General features: G+C 35.9%; 1 protein-coding gene across 3 annotated transcripts in view; it reads left to right on the top strand.

Annotated features, from left to right (window-relative positions):
- Window positions 1–14,201, top strand: part of GREB1L (GREB1 like retinoic acid receptor coactivator) — a 247,693-nt gene that overhangs the window by 117,044 nt on the left and 116,448 nt on the right. For 2 of the 3 annotated variants that reach the window (XM_027960953.3, XM_060405398.1), the window contains exon 2: window positions 9,536–9,643. The gene's annotated coding sequence lies outside the window, so the exon portion shown is untranslated. Of the gene's footprint in view, window positions 1–6,645; window positions 7,390–9,535; window positions 9,644–14,201 lie in introns of those variants that run through there. The other variant, XM_060405399.1, reaches the window with a different exon arrangement.

Here is a 14,201-nt window from a genome sequence, read left to right as displayed (position 1 = left end):
ACCTGCATATGGATTTCTCAAGAGGGAGGTCAGGTGGTCTGGTATTCCCATCTCTTTCAGAATTTTCCACAGTTTGTTGTGATTCACACAGTCAAAGGCTTTGGCATTGTCAATAAATCAGAAGTAGACGTTTTTCTGAAACTCTCTTGCTTTTTCAATGATCCAGTGGGTGTTGTCAATTTGATCTCTGGTTCCTCTGCCTTTTCTAAATCCAGATTTAACATCTGGAAGTTCACAGTTCATGTACTGTTGAAGCCTGGCTTGGAGAATTTTGAGCATCAATTTGCTAGCATGTGAAATGAGTGCAATTGTGTGGTACTTTGAGCATTCTTTGGCATTGCCTTTCTTTGGGATTGGAATGAAAACTGACCTTTCCCAGTCCTGTGACCACTACTGAGTTTTCCAAATTTGCTGGCATGTTGAGTGCAGCACTTTCACAGCATCATCTTTCAGGATTTGAAATAGCTCACCTGGAATTCTGTCACCTACTAGCTTGTTTGTAGTGAAGTGTTCCTAAGGCCCACTTCACTTCGCACTTCAGGATATCTGGCTCTAGGTGAGTGATCACACCATTGTGATTATCTGGGTTGTGAACATCTCTTTTGTATGGTTCTTCTGTGTATTCCTGTTACCTCTTCTTAATATCTTCTGCTTCCGTTAGGTCCATACCATTTCTGTCCATATTTATTGTGCCCATCTTTGCATGAAATGTTCCCTTGGTATCTCTAATTTTCTTGAGGAGATCTCTAGTGTTTCCCATTCTGTTGTTTTCCTCTATTTCTTTGCACTGATCACTGAGGAAGGCTTTCTTATCTCTCCTTGCTATTCTTTGGAACTCTGTATTCAAATGGGTATGTCTTTCCTTTTCTCCTTTGCGTTTCAATTTTCTTCTTTTCTCAGCTATTTGTAAGGCCTCCTCAGACAAGCATTTTGCCTGCATTTCTTTTTCTTGGGGATGGTCTTGATCCCTGCCTCCTGTACAATGTCACGAACCCCTGTCCATAGTTCTTTACTCTATCAGAGCTAATCCCTTGAATCTATTTGTCACTTCCACTGTATAATCATAAGGGATTTGATTTAGGTCATACCTGAATGGTCTAGTGGTTTTCCTACTTTCTTCAATTTAAGTCTGAATTTTGCAATAAGGAGCCACAGTAAGCTCCTGGTCTTGTTTTTGCTGACTTTATAGAGCTTTTCCATCTTTGGCTGCAAAGAATATAATCAGTGTGATTTTGGTATTGACCATCTGGTTGATGTCCATGTGTAAATATATAAAACAATTCATTGTTTTAGAATGCCTCAATTATCATACAATAATGCTTACAGATATTAAAATTTTTTGGACTGTCACCAATGAGCTTCTCATTCTTGTGCCAGTCCTATATTTTAAATTATTAAATTATTCAGGCAGAATTTTTGAGTGCCAGAGGGCACCACAATAGGTGCTGTGATTTCAATAACAGGCAAAACCCAAAAAATATTGCCCGTACTTTCAATGTAGTTTAAAATTTAGGAAGAAAGACAAGCATTGAAACAATTGATCATACAGATTACATAGCTCAAAAGTGAATTAAATGTTGAGAAGGAGATGAAAAAGGTTCTTTGGGAGGTTTCAGCAAAGGGCTGAGGGAATTAGGGAAGCAGTGCTTCAGAGGGGATCTAGAAGGATGAGGGAATTTCACTAGGCAGAAGTGAAAGGATGAGTGGTTTCACAGCAGAGGAACAGAAGTGTCTAAGTTGGTCAGTGTTTCTGGAGCCCAGCGTTTAGGAAGAGAACATTGCAAAATAACACTGGAGAGGTAGGCAGGGATATTTGCAATATTGAGTTTTATCCTCAACAGTATAAAACTTCGACTGTCTTTAGCAAAGAGTTGGTGATTGTATTTCACTTGATGCAGAGTAGTGATTAAAGAGTGCCAGAGAGGAGGCAAGGAGAGCAGCTAGGGACGTTGATCCTGTCTATTGGCAGAAGGCCTCAGCTCCTACCCATGAGGGCCTCTCTACAGAGCGGCTTGGGTGTCTGTACAACACAGTGGTTGCCCTCTCTTAGAGCAAGCGATCCAAGAGGTCAGGGAAGAAACTGCAGTATCTTTTTTTTTGTAAACTCCATGTGAAACATGGTAGAGGGAATCAACAATTCCAGAATTCAAATGATTAGTTGATTTGGAGTATTTCCCAGTTTTTTTTTTTTTAATTTTTATTGGAGTATAATTGATTTACAATGTTGTATTAGTTTTAGGTGTACAGCGAAGTGAATCAGTTACGTATATATGTATATCCACTCTTTTTTTTTTTAGTATTCTTTTCCCATATAAGCCATTACAGAGTATTTAATAGAATTCCCTGTGCTATACTGTAGAGTCTTATTAGTTTTCTATTTTATATATAAGAAACTGCAATATCTTTTATGACCTTGGAAATCACACATTGTCACTTGTTCCGTATTTTACTGGTCATGTAAGTCAGCCCTGATTCGACGTGGGAGTGGATTACACAGGAGGTGGGAACTATGGGGCCTGTTGGAGGATGGCTGCCACGTACTAGAATCTGCAGAACTACCACATTTCATTGCTGGGTGGAGTATTATGGGAGTGCAAAGAGAACTAAGGAGCTGCATAGGGAAGGAGGGAAACCAGAGAGCTGTGAGATGAAACCCAGCAAAAGGAAAGGAAATTTCAAGAAATATACTCAGGACATGTTAGACAAGAACCAAAAAAAAAAAATGTTCACTGGATTTAGTGACAATGAACAAAAGCTCTTTCTTCATTTAACATTTATTTTGACTCACCTCCCCTTGTAACATTTTTCAAAAAGATGTTTTCCCCATCTTTTCTCTGATAATCTTCCTTATGAATTTATGAATGTTTTCACAATGTTCCACCCAAATTTTACTGTACTTTTGATTGGAATTGTGTTATTATTCTGTTTGAGAAACAAGTATTTTTACCATTAGCTTTCTCTGTAAGAAACGCAGCATATTTCTCTGTGTGTAAATTTTCACTTATATCATCCAGCTCACCTTTGGCAATTGAAAAAATGATGTTGTTACAGATCTGTCATTAAGATGAGTCCTGTGCGTTCTTCATGTTGTTCCGGTTGTGAATGGGATCTTTTCCCTTTGCCCGCTGTAATCATAGTGTCTTCAATCTGGAAATGGATTACCTTTACCTTTCATTTTATGGATAAGGAAAGAGGCCCAGAAAAGACAGGCGACTTGGCTATGGCGGAAGGGTTGGGAACCACAGATCTTAAACATCCAAATTGTATTGTCCTGGGTTACTAGGAAATCAAGTTGCTTACTTAGCTGGTCATACCTTGTTAAAATTACTACTCCCTGAACTATCACTTTCATTGTATCTGATTTCAAAGTAGCAGCAACCATTTCATAGCACACCTCCAATTTTTAGCATCATTGTTTTGAAATATAGTGTCATTACTTGAGGAACGTCAGCTCATCTCCATTCAATTCTCCCAAGACCTGATTCCTACCAGACAGGAACTATTTCTTCTTTGAGGTCTAAATAGACCTAACAACCTATTGCACTGAATAAATATTTAATGAAGATTGAATATTTCCTCTGTGGTGGATCAATTACTCTTGCTGACTCTCTGAGGAAAGCTTTTTTTTTTTAAATGTCATGTGGTAGGTTAAGAAATTTGTTTTTCTGAGTATTGTTATTAGTGACAAACTTTGTTTCAGTGATATAAAAAGCCATGTCCCTTTGGTTTTTTCAGTTATCTGTTCTTCTTGATTTATATGTGCAGGATCTCATACACAAATCTGAGATTCACTGACCTGGTAGCGTGCAATAAAGTCATCTGCTGTAAGAGTTGGTTTATTTTTTGCTTTTAGAACTTGTGGTATTTGGAGCTCTAAAAATGAAAACTATTTGCTAATGAGGTATAAGGATAGTTAGATATTTTTACTGATAAATAGCTCAAGAAACATGAATAACTTTTCTTTGAATCAACAAAACTTTGTATTTCTTGTATTTTTAACTTTCAGGGCCATATAATTAATTTTATTCTTTTAAACTTCTCTTAACTGATATTAGGTTTAAATGAAATACATTTATATTTGCCTGTAGAGTCTCTAAATTTATAAAATAATGAATAACGTGAAAGTTTTCATATTATAAAATCAGAATCACTATAGTGGATTCATTTGGGGCAAGTTGTTAATGTGGCATTCAGTCGGAATTTATCAGAATCAATTAGAAGAACAAAGCCCTGTCACTGAAATGAAAATAGAAAGCAATGAGTAGGTAGGGAAAAGAGTGTATATATTTTTCGTCTTCTGTGTATTAGCAAGCATATGAACATAATTTTGAAATAGGAAATTCATGCCCAGTGACAAAATGTTCTCCATGTTTAAGGAGTGTTTAAGGAGTAACTTCACTGTTTCCCATCTGATAACTTCTGGTACCTTTATTTCAACTTAAATAACTGTTGACATTGTTTGGTATTTATTTTACCAGAGGAAAATTGTATGTGTGTGTTGTCAGTTATAGTACAAATTTGATAACAAGTGTAGAATAAATCAGTTGAGTCATAGTGGTCTGCTATCTGTTCTTAAGGTCTTTCTGACCCAGGAGTCTGTGACCTGTGAAATCTCCACATTTTTGGATTTGCCAAGATATTTTACAATGCAAGGATTTAAATTTACATGAACATCACTACAGGAAGTTGGCTGATGTAGCCCAAGATGTAATGGATATCAAGGTATAAATTGGGAAAAGTTTAAGAAGTTCTGACAACAATCAACATGTGTGAGAAGAAAAAGGCTTAAGTTGAAGTTTCTTTCTTCTTCAACTTATTACAGCAAAGAGAACCTGAAATTTAACCTGGTATTTTCAATGCTCTGATTATTACAACAGCATTCCGTTTTGTGAAAGCATTGCCAAGAAAACCCAGGGTTACACACTGTTCTTGCATCTGATTGGAAAGGGCATATGAGTTGTTTATAAGGTACTGAAGATCCAAAGCTGCACAAGTGAAGGTTGAGACTTAGGGGGGAGGGTTGAGTCAGGGAAGGGAAGCCTCCTAGACGTTACAGCTCTGTCCAGAGGCCAAATGGGAGATAAATCACTGCTGGCCACCTCTCTTATTATTGAAATGGTTCAGCCCTGGGGTTTAACTGAAGGCCTTACAGGGTTTTGAAGTGCAAATGGGATGGTGAAGGGTAAACCCTTTTAGGGTTTCATTTTGATGGATTTTTTTCCTGTGTGGATTTCTGGCACTGACTGTGATCTGGAAAAGGCCCTGAAAAAAGGAAAAGTTTTGTTTTGTTTTTGATCAATCAGGCAATAAGAACTTTCCACGGGGGTGTACTTTTCTTGCGTGCAGTATTGATCCTATTATGTCTTAAAGTAGGTCTTTTAATTGGGTCTTCTTTTTTTACTTTCTGCCATGGAACTGTCATTTCAAGGTCACGTCTCTCTCTTGATATTAATGCCAAAATTTGAGAGTGTTGAATGAGGTGACGTTTTTGGATCAGGGTTCTAGAGGGACAACTTAGGGTCAGTGTGTGTTAAACAAAGCTGTCTAGTTAAAGATCATCCATATTAGAACAAGTCCTTTCATATTGATAAGCAGTCTATAATTACCTAATCTTTTTCCCATTGATCTACCTAATTGTATGTGTTCATTTAATTATTTTATATACATATGTTTTTCCAGTATTAAAATAAGGATCAGAAAATTCTGACATTGTGAAATATTTGTGTTGTTTGTACAGATACACTGAAGTGTTTGAGAAAATAAGAGAGACATAAGATAATGTTAAAGAAAAAGATATGTTGATTTATCAACTTAAGGAGTTTTCTTTTACCCCACAAATACTCTACATGCAAGAGATAAAATATCTTTTAAATTTTATTTTTTCTAGTAAAGTAGGAATGAGTCATTAGTTTCTCCAAAGAGAAAGAAGTGTAACTTAAAAGATTTTTGTGCAAATTTAAAAAAAATTAAAATATTTGTATTAAAGAAATGACATTATAAATGCTGACATTTCTTCTTAGAAATAAGGCTGACAGACTTTTCTCGAGCATTTGGCTCTTGATTTTAGATTTAACAAAGGTATTTGTATCATCTACCCTGCTTGAAAATGATAATGCATTTAGCTGCAGCAGAGTTCTGTGTTGCTTGATATCTATTATAAAAAGGGGTTGTTAATCTTCATAATTGACATTGATCACAATGTTCTTAATTGCTCTCCAAGTCAGTTTTTGTTTTTCTGTTCTAAAATTTTCCTTCATTGTATTTATTTAATGTTAGAAATTTAAAATTAAATTTAAATGTTAGAATTTAAATTTGCCTTTTGCTGCATGAAGATTTTAAATGCTTTTAAAAATGAAAAGCAGCCTGCCCGCCCTCCCCAAACCTAGATGGTATCAAGCAGAGTCCCCTGCATCTACAGCATCCATATCATTAGTTCGTTGCTGGGAGATGTTAATATGACCTTTTCTTTGTTGAAAAAGAGAGCTGTAGTCTTTCCCAGAATCCTCTTGTTAATAGTCTCTTTAACCCAAGTTGGAGGTTGTCTGATGAATGAATGGTGAGCTTTCTTTTATGAGCTACACATATTGTTGACATTGTGTCACACTGCTTTTTAATTTCTAATGTGTTTTTAATTTGCAAAGTATGTGTATCCTTTCACAGCAGTAGCACTGAGCCAGCATTTTGGAATCTAGACATTGCTTTATGCAGATGAGGTGGGTCAGGCTTAAGGATGCTGTATCATAAGGCTTAGATTTACTGAAACACACTTGTGAATGAATTTCACTTTGAATATTGTTGAATGAAAGAAGATACTGGGAAAGGCTTTTCCCCTACAAGAACTTCTCTTGCCTCTTGGCAAGTGAATTGCCCCAATATAAAAGCGTTGAGGGGGGGAAAAGTGAGCTGCAGAGTGAAAAGGCAATCCACAAATAATCACTCTTTTCTGCCTTTGATTGTGTCAGATTTTTTTGTGTGTGTGGCAATTGTTTTCTTTCTCGCTTAGAAGAGGTTTATGGTCCAGTGTCTGTCAAGTCAGACCCTGTCTTAAGGTTGCAGTTGTATTTCTATCTGGAGTTCCTAGAGGTGATGTTATCTTTTGTTCACTCAGCAGTGTGGTCATTCCTGGGAGCATCTGTCACTTTAGGCATTACAAGATGGATGGGTCTCCAGTGAACTGCTGGTTGAGGCAAATGGTGAAAATAAGAAAAGACAAGGGGTTTCAGGGTCTGCAGAGAGGACAGACAACAAGGAAATACTGCTAGAAATCAAGAGTAAGCTGAGCAATAGAGGAAGAGAGAGCAAAGATGGATCGTGTGTCCTTTTATAAACATCTTGGAAATCAGAGTCTCGGGGTGGCTGCTGTGATCTGAAGGGGACATCTTCGACATGGTAAACAGTCCTGTTGCTTTGGATTTTCAAAATGTGTTGGATATATATATTTTTAAGTGTGGGGAAAATGTTGGGAAATTACAATGATATAGAATGTTTTATGTAAGGACTTTGCTATTTGGATGTGGTAGTAATTTACAAATTCTTTTATTGGTAAAATTTTCTTTGTATGTATTTTTTGTTATGCTCTCCTTCCTCTTTTTTTTTTCTTTCTTGTAAGCATTTGAGCATCTGCAGATATAAAATGTTTGAAAAGTTTCAGCTATATAACTAACATCCTAACTGTTTCTTGAAGCTTCTTTGACATTTTTGCAGGGGAATTCTGAAAATTCTGTGCTCATGCCTTAGGGAGGCTGAAGCAGATAGTAAGTTATTTTAAGTAAACTTCCACTTTAATCAGCTCTTTGAGGAGAAAAATATAATTGTTATCACTCTGTGAGAGCAAGATGGAGATTTTGCATTATATTTGAAATTCGTTTTGTTGGTGAAAGTCAAAATTTGTGAATGCCGGCTGATCAAGAGTACCTTCTGTGGTAGAGAAGGGACAGGAAGGAGGTTGGCAAAGAGTAAGAAAAGGGAAGGAGGGGAAAGTATGTGGTTAAAAAAAAATGATTTTGTCAAACTTTTTGGCATTCGTCTATGAAAAAACCATAGGTTGAAAGGCAAAGAAATTAAGATGATTAGAAGCTTTAAGCTATACAAATGGTGGAGTATCTTCCTTCTCTATGGGTGTAAATAATAGATGAAAGAGGAAGAGTGACAACAAAGGATCAGGTCGTTTAAGAGAATGTGTGCAGCCTGAATAGGGGTCTGTGGCCCGGGGCCAAAGGTCTTAGCTTTGAGTGTAATTAGAAGAAAATACAAAAATGTCATTACTAGCAGGTGAAGTGTGCAGCACGTGGCCAAAAATTAGCAATTTTAGACTCTGAAGCCACTGGAATTGGATTACTGACCTTTTTTTTTTTTTTTTTTTTTAATCATTAAGGTCCTTGTGGAGTCATATAGTTTCATTGGCAGTAATGCAGTTTGACCTTGCTGACCATATGGGGTAATCTTAGGTTTGGATGGAGGGAGCAAGACTCTTGACTCACAAAAAGATGTCTACTTGTGGGTGGGTGGACGGGTGGGTGTGAAATGCATGAGATTGAACATCCAGGTCTTGCATTTTTAACTGTGCTTTTGCCTGAAGACATTCTTCTGACTGTAAGGGAGGTAAGATATTTTTATTTCAAAATCTGAAATGGTTCTTTTCTCTCTTTCAAGTTGTCCTAAAAGGAAAATAAAATGAAAGCTTTTTTTAAAGAAAATATACATTGATATTACTTTACATATTTTAGTGCCATAAATATGCATTGAAACCAGTATATTCTTTAAAAAATCCTCTTTTATTTTCTCTTTAGACATAATAACAAAATAGAAACACTTCTAAGTTATGTATAAAAATCAGTGAAAATTAGTTCTTATTTCATTTTCTGGTTCTGACTATATTTTCTTGTATATTTACTATAATCTACTTAGCAGAAGAATATGTTCACTGTAATTTTCAACCAGTTATATGTAATTATAATTATTTAGTTTAATTTCTGCTAGGAATACACTAATCAAAAGGATAGGAAACAGTAGTTGCCTTTATTCTTTCAGGCTTTGTTTGTTGGAAATTATTAAACTGTTCAATTCAAAAAGTTGAAAAATAATTTTAATCAACATTGGTTATGTCTTAAATTTTTGATACTTCTTTCAGAAGATAAATTTTGGTGTAGCACCAGAAATTATAAAACTCAAACTCCTTTGAGTAAGGAAATTATCTTTCACCAATTTCTCTCCTAAAAATAAAAATAATCTGTGGGCTTTAAGCATTATGGTAACACCTGTCCAAAATGCAGACTTAACAGATTTATTCCAATTACATTTAGTAGGGGGAAATCTTAAAAAGGAATTATTTCCAGGTATGTAAAGAGTGATCACTTGGGGAAAGAGGAATATTGTATTTGCCCTTTATAATATATATGGAATTGTATAAGACCGATAAATTTTCTAGTTGCAATATTTGTAGAATTGTAAATATTTAAGTTACTGTATTGTGGAATATAATGCATTTGGAAATTAGTTCATGTCTTTATGTATATATTATTTTTTGTTTTTGCAGGTACAAAAAAGCTTTAATCAAGTAAAATCTAGGCAACAGGCTCCTTGAAGTGTTGACAGCCCAACTAAATCATGAACATGGTTCAAAAATGTTAATAAATAAACCAAGGTATTGTACAATTATAATATGTCCCCTCATCCAAATCTTTCATGGTCAAATTTGGGAGGGGAACATTTTAGAATCTAAATAAAGCTCTGTCTTTGGCACTTAAACTGATGAAGCAGATATTTCTATGAGCTCCTCTCCTATTTTCTCTCCTCTTTGCTTTCCTCTCCCCTCCCCCATCCTCGCCACCAAAAAAAAACCAAAAAAACCCCAAACAAAACACTTTCTCAGCCTTAAGGTTTTTCTTTTTTCTTACAACAGCCTCTGTGTTATATTTCCTGCATACCTAAATTAAGACAATAAGAATTCAGCTCTTGGTTCTTCGTTGATTGTGGTTTTATCTTTCAACTTGTCTAACAAGAGAGACATCAGATTATTGGCCTCCGCAGAGAAGACCAAACAGCCTCTAGTGACTGCATGTATTTACAGTTTTTAATCATATACCCTGAGATGTATGTTTTGAAAGTTTTATGAAAGTTTTCTGTTTCTATTTTTGGAAGCCTTTGAATGCAAGGAAGGGGAGAAAGGTGATCCTGTCCTTTTCCCCTTCTATGTCAAAGAAAATAAAAAATCCTCTTAGAATTAAGAATTTAGGGACACTGCTTAGGTAACTGTTGACTGTCAGGGCATAACCAAGACCGGCTCCCTCCTTTTGGAAGTTACAATGTACTTAAATAGCCTGACATTTCCAAGAGAGGCCAAAGATCTTTTCCTCTTTTATGACCCGTCGTATCCTTTTGAGGCCAAAAAGAACAAGAGGGGTCATTGCCACTTCAGCTCGGTTCCTGTTGTTCCTGCGTGGTGACCACGCAGATCCTGAAACCTAGTATTGGCTTAACATTTGGGCCTGGGACATCTGGAAAGTGGCCCGAGAGGGAGCGGAGGAGATCGCGAGAGGGAGACACGGTTGGGTTTTGTTACACCAGGTGCTAGGAGGAAGCCTCATTCGCCTTTTTGATATGGGAGGCAAATTCTGTGGGCCCTGGAGTTAGGCTTCAACAATTGAAGAGGTCAAAGGACAGCTGAGTGGGGTCAGTGAGACACCATGGGGTGTATTTTGTTACTGAGTAAAAGGAGCAGGCTCCTAAAACCTTCAAGGATTCTCTTGAAAATCTTGTGTTGTGAAAAGGTTTTATGAGTCTCATGGCAAAAACTCCTGATTTATCTAAGGAATGCTTGCTTTTGCCTAATGGAAGGATAATCCTTACCAAATGTTGGCAACGGCTATGAGTCAATATAGGTCTGAAAGAACAGTTAGGGTTTGAAGTGTACTTTGCTTTCCAAAATGTTTATCATTTTAATGTTTGTCTCTCAGTGAAGAATTTTACGCTGTTGAAATATCACCTTTTCCTTGGAGCAGAAAGTGGCAGGAGTTGGGGGCGGGGAGAGGTGGGTAAGCAATTAGTTTACATTAATTTTAAAATCATTCTAACAAGCTTTTGACTGACCCCAAAGCAGAATAGTATAAACCTTTAAAAACACCAAAAGTTAACTCTGGAAAGTTCTTTGAGTTTATTTTAACATAAAAGGAATAAACGGCTCATGAAGTATCATTTATTTTTGGATTACAGAATTTTTTTTGTTTTGAATTTAGTTGTATTTCATAGAAATGGATATCAGCCAATGAATAACCTTAAGCATGGGGTTTCTCCCTGACTGTGCTTCTGGTACATTTTGTGGTAGTAAGGAGAAAACCACATTTTGTGGTGGTAGTAAGAGTCAAGAGGGGAGAAGAAGAAACGCAAATAGAAATACAGAATTTTCTCTTTGGAGGGAAATGGAGAAAGAGGAGGCGGGAGTGGAGTGGTGGGGTGGAAATCTGCATGTGGGAAGAACTTTCTTTGCCATGGCCTCAAGATACCACTTACATGATTGTGGAGACTTTCCACAGGTGTTGCCACCTGGCAGACAGGTAGTAAAAGAGGAATTTGGCAATATTTTGATGTCCCAGTTTATATACTCTATACATGTACATAGACATAGAGTGTGTGTATTGCCATCTATATTGTAAAGGGGAAAAGATAAAGTGATGGATAGTACAGAATAGGCTTTGTTAAGCATTTTCTTGGTCATTGATAACTTTACAATAAGTTTGAATTACTTGTGTGTGTGATTTTTTAATGCTTTAAAATAAGTTTTCGTTTTAAAGCCACACACACATAAACGTAAGGCTTAATGAGGCAGCGTGCTCTGTGTCTATTTTCCCAAGGTTAAAGTGCCTTTCAACAACTAATTTAGAAACCTAAGTGTAGTGACTGATAATTGCCTAGAGAAAACCCACAGCTGTTTTAAGTAGCTGAAATTGTGGCAAAACTGACAAATAGAATTAACTATGTTAATAAGATAAGAAGATGGAAAGATGGGGCAAATGACAGTGGAAAGATGAAGGAAGCAAGAGTAATGCGTCTATACAAGAACTGAATGTTGTTCACAGTGGCTTTGCATAGCCAGTGCTTTTTCCTTTATGCTAAGCCCTTCTTTTATTAGTCTCTAAATCACCAGTAGAATGAGTGTTTGCAAGTTAAACAATTCAGATACGTGTGTGTTCAGTCCCTCATTCACATCTGATTTTGAAAGAAGACATTGCAGTGGCGGCTAAGAAAATCAATCAGATTTTGCTTTACTAAGGCACGGTTTTATTCGTGGTGCTTTTTAAAAGTGCATTTTAAGTGTATTTCTATCATTACATGAATGAGAATTTCTTTACCCCTCTTTGTACCCTTATGATTCTTATCAGTCAACTACATACATTACAAAGGAGACCAAAGCCCTGTTTTTGGATTTAGTGACCCAGTATTACCAAAACAAAACAAAAAACCTGCAGAAGTCTTTAAGGTGTTCTTACTAATTCTATTTATCTGGTTAACGTTCTTTGCCTGCTTTCCAAACAGAATGGGGGCAGGTAAATAAAGAAAAATAAGGTGAATGTTATATGGAAATTATTGAATCATCTGTGTTCTTCTCACTCTACTGGTTAAAGCATCCTATGACCTTTGGAAAATTATTGTAATATCTTTTGAAATTCAACTCTGCATTTGGGAAATTGGTTTTTGCCTCTGGTGCTTTATGCAGATTTTAATGACTGTTATGATAAATCCCCAGAAGTTTGTCCTCAGAAACCACAGAGACTCAGAACTCTGAATGTGGCAGCCTTGATGGATGTGCTAAGCCACACTTTGGAAGCATTTCTGGTTATTTAATGTTTTCTGTTCTGGATTATTGACTCTTCTGCCTGTTGAAAAATTGGTCTCTGGCGACATGGTAGAGGTCACACGTTGCCTGTTATTGTTTCGTTTCTTTGATCTGACACAGCAATTGCCTCTGGTAATTATACTAGTTCCAGAGGGTCTTGATGAGATGTGTTTATTTTACAGAAGAATTTCTGGTATTCCGAGGAAGAAAGTAAAAATTTCCAGTAGTAACATGTAACTCCCTGTCAGAAAGGAAAAGATAGCATTATCCCTTATCTTTTAATTATGACAGCTTTTATATAATCATTATGAAATTAGTTCACATAGAACAATAAGCATTTCTATCGCAATTCAGGACATATTACATACCCCTAAGTATATTGGTTAAAAACAGTTAATCTTAGAATAAAGTAACTAGGGCTAGGTTTTTATTTCAGTACTTAAAATAATTTTGGCTTCAGAAACTGCCCAAGGAGAGTCACCCAGGTTTAAATGTACAGAACTATTAAAGGAGGCTCAAAATTTTGTCTTTTAATTTGTTTGCATTTTCTAAAGATTTTCAGCAAGGAGAATGACTAAAAATGAAATAGAACACTTTTGTTTTGAATGCATCATAAATTTTGTGCCTTTTTTGGAATGTGTTTGACAAGACATAATATCTCTTCAAACCTGTTTACTGTATAATTGAGTAAGACACAAAAAAGCTCAATGTATTCATTTTTGTTTAAATTCAACTCTGGTTGTAAATACAATGTTTTGCCCCAAGTAGTTGCAGTATAATGGGAAAGTCAGATACTAGAGCAACAAATATCAATTTAAAAGAATACATAAAATGAGAAAAGAGCATAAAATAACTGTAACTATATGCTTGTTTTTAATTTTGAATTATAGACTCTTTGAGAACTTGCAAGAACCATGTTTGATTTCTTAGTCCAATAATCACATAGTATCTCTCTCATCAGTGAATATGTTTAACAGAGCAAGGGTGTGTTAACAGGCATTAAACAGTAATGCCTTAAACAAAAATATTTTATATGGAGCCAAAGAATCTGATAGCTGTAAGAGGCAATAATGATGTGTATATATGATTATAAAGTTTAATAAGTGAATTGTATATATCACCAAATACCGGTTTTTGCAACTTTTACATTGGTGGTCATTTGTTACTAGAACACTGCCTCCAAAATATACAAGGAGATACATCTCAACTTTTCTTAGCATACTCAACATAGCACCAAGCTTACAAAAAGAAGAAAACACTACACAGTACTTCTAAAATTTTCTGCACATTTATTTTGTGCCAGGCACTATTCTAAAAACATAAAATCTTATGTATTCTCACAGAAGTCTATGATACTGATTGTATTGCC

The sequence above is a fragment of the Ovis aries genome, chromosome 23 (assembly GCF_016772045.2).
Source record: "Ovis aries strain OAR_USU_Benz2616 breed Rambouillet chromosome 23, ARS-UI_Ramb_v3.0, whole genome shotgun sequence".
Classification (NCBI taxonomy): Eukaryota; Metazoa; Chordata; class Mammalia; order Artiodactyla; family Bovidae; genus Ovis; species Ovis aries.
The sequence above is the reverse complement of the archived record's forward strand: the minus strand, read 5'-3'. Positions and strand labels throughout refer to the sequence as shown.